This window comes from Silene latifolia, chromosome 9, assembly GCF_048544455.1.
Source record: "Silene latifolia isolate original U9 population chromosome 9, ASM4854445v1, whole genome shotgun sequence".
Lineage (NCBI taxonomy): Eukaryota > Viridiplantae > Streptophyta > Magnoliopsida > Caryophyllales > Caryophyllaceae > Silene > Silene latifolia.
The window spans coordinates 176,230,225-176,233,377 of NC_133534.1; the positions used below are offsets into that span (position 1 = coordinate 176,230,225).

Below are 3,153 nucleotides of genomic sequence, written 5' to 3' on the forward strand. Positions count from 1 at the left end.
ACAATAATTGCTTGCTTATAATTTGAGAACATGTTTGTATGATCAATTCCCATGAATCCCCTATGACCCCATGACACCCTAGTGCTTTTTATCAATTGTTTATAACTCTGTTAATTCATCTTGCTTGTTTACTTTCATTGCTATTTAGTTTAGTGACCTTCTACATCAAACCCCAACTGTGACACCCCTAAGACACCACTAGTTGCAATAGAAATCTCATCTCAATTCCCGTCCCTTGGGATCCGACCTTTACTTGCCTCTTTACTAATTGTAGAGTTGTTTGTGAAGTTATAAATTGTGTTTTGGTCTTGGTGCTCCTAACGACAAGTGATGTGACCATAATTGGCGCATATTTAGCCCCCGAATTAGCCTTGTTCTCATGCTTTTTAGTGCTTATTTGGGTCATTTCTTATCTTTAGTTCTTTGTTTTGCATATTCTTTGAGATTTTGATCCCTTGGTAAGAAAGGAGTAAGAATCTTGCATTTTCATGGCAAAACGAGACTAAATTGATCGAATTCAATGACCAAGCATCAAGGAGAGACAAGATTAGAAGGCCTTTGTACATATTATAGTAGAAGAGCAATGTTGAGAAAAGATCCTTGAGTCCCCAAGGAAATCCCCAAGGAATTTATGAAGAAAAGGGAAGAAAAGATGAAGTTACTATGCTGACTGACAATCCGAGCGGATTGTCAACAATCCGTCCGTCCAGCCCCAGCACAATCCGAGCATCCTTGCCTGAATCCGCTCGGATTCCCCCTCCACAATCCGCCCGGATTCCCCAGAATCCGCTCGGATTCCAACGGTGCAATCCGCCCGTCTCGACCCTATTCCGCCCGGATTTCTTCACAGCACGGATTGTCTTCTTCAAGCTACGAAAAGAGAAGCCCTTCTCTCGAAAAATACCGGGTCCTCCTTGCTCAACTTAAAAAGTGTAATTACTAGTTTAGCCCTTAGTTAACCCTAATGCATCCTCCCTAATTTCCACTATAAATACCCCATTAGTCTAATTAGAGGAGCATGTTCTTCTTATCAATAATTAGTGTAGCTAATATCAATCAAATCTCTCTTCAATATTGTAATCAAGTATTAATCAAGTTTTAATCCAAGTTTTAGTTCTTTAATCTCTCTTTTGTTCATCATTTATTTTGGGTAATTGAAGATTATTTGGGTTATTATTGGGAGATTGACAACCTCTCAATCAAGCATTCAAGTACTTCTATTATTCTTGCTTTATTATTGGAATCATTAGTAGGTATAATCTCTTAATCCCTTTTTAATTATTGTTAATTACTTTCATTTATTCATCATGTTTCATATTGTTGGTATGATTGACAACCTTGCTAGCATGATCAACATGATAATGAGTGAGTAGTCTCTTAGCTAGGGTTAATGGGTGATTAGGGGAAACCAACATGGGGAATGATTCATGCTTAAATTAATATGTTTTCATGTTTTATTTGCTTGCTTGTTTTGATCTCAACTCATGCACATGTTATATTTGATGAAATGCTAAGCCTATGAATCCTTGCATTTACTATCATCTTCTATCTTTTCAATGAGACTTGTAAGACATAACCCAACTCGAGTCTCATTAGACCATGCATGTTGTTGAGTAGGGAAGATTAAGTCGACTTGTAGGTGTTGTACAATCTAATCGATTCGGCTCCGGGACCCAAACTTTCCTAGGATTGTAAGATATAACCCAACTCAATCCATCACAATAATAATTGCTTGCTTATAATTTGAGAACATGTTTGTATGATCATATCCCATGATTCCCCTATGATCCCATGACACCCTAGTGCCTTTAATCAATTGTTTACACCCCTTTAATTCATCTTGCTTGTTTATTTTCATTGTTATTCTAGTTTAGTAACCTTCTACATCAACCCAATTTGTGACACCCCTTAGACACCACTAGTTACAATAGAAATCTCATTTCAACTCCCATCCCTTGGGATCCGACCTTTACTTGCCTCTTTACTAATTGTAGAGTTGTTTGTGGAGCTATAAATTGTGTTTTGATTCGACCGTGACCAACGACCACATCTTAATTTGTGAACACTTAGCGGGATCGCATCAAAAATGGCGTCGTTGCCGGGGACGGTGTTTGTTTGATTTAGATTTCTTTTTATTGTCATTAGTTGTGTCTTTCTTCACCTTGAGGAAGTAAAACTCCTCAAGGTTTGTTCTAATCATTTTCGAGTTGTTTGATATTTTGCATGTCTAGAAGGTTACAAGGTGATTTGTTACCTTTTGACCGTGAAATCGAAAGAACCTTGACGAACAATAGGAGAGTTGTTAGGAGGAATTTACGAGGTATTAGTGAAGTTGTTCAACCCACTAGTGAGTTTGTCAATCCTTTCGCAATAGAAGGAGAAGAAAACCCATTACACAATACCCACAAAATCCACCTACAATGCCAAAATTCTCGTCACACTCCGTACCCACCGAGGAGAATCTACCAAATGGTACTCCTACACCGCAACATGTCACCGGAAATTTTATTGCCAAGTCCGCCTTCATCCAACTAGTTGAGAGGAGCCAATTCGGGGGGATGCCTAGTGAGGACCGTCATTCTCATATGGAAACCTTTTGCGATTATTGTGATGCTATCTCTCAAACGGGCGTGACTCAAGACCAAATTAGATGGGTCTTATTTCCTTTTTCCTTAATCGGCACCGTAAAGCAATGGTTGAAGGGCCTTGATAAGGCCACCCTTGGAATAGATTCTTGGAAGAAGTTGGCTCTAGCTTTCTACAAAAAATTCTACCCACCGGAAAAGACCAACATGCTAAGAGCTCAAATTACGGGTTTTAAGCAAAGGGATGAAGAGTCTTTGTATGAAGCTTGGGAGCGGTTTAAAGGTATTTTTCGCTCATGTCCTCACCATGGACTTAGCGAATGGTTTTTGGTGCAACAATTTTGGAATGGTTTATATGAAGATTCTAGGAACATTCTCAATATGGGATCAAATGGAATGTTCACCGAAGTTGATGACAATCAAACATGGAACAAGATTGAGGAAATGGCGGTCCATAACTCACAATATAGTAGACCTCGCAAGGCTACTAGAGGAGTAAAGCATGAAGTGGACTCCGTTACTCAATTGGGTGCTCAACTTAGTGCTCACATTGACACAATCAACTTGA

The 3,153-nt window shown here is 39.0% G+C and overlaps 1 non-coding gene across 1 annotated transcript; it reads right to left on the minus strand.

Moving 5' to 3' along the window:
- Positions 1-2,792: 2,792 nt before the first annotated feature.
- LOC141602946 (small nucleolar RNA R71) lies at positions 2,793-2,899 on the minus strand. Its single transcript, XR_012524848.1, has one exon. It is a non-coding gene; the product is annotated as a small nucleolar RNA R71 (small nucleolar RNA).
- Positions 2,900-3,153: the final 254 nt, after the last annotated feature.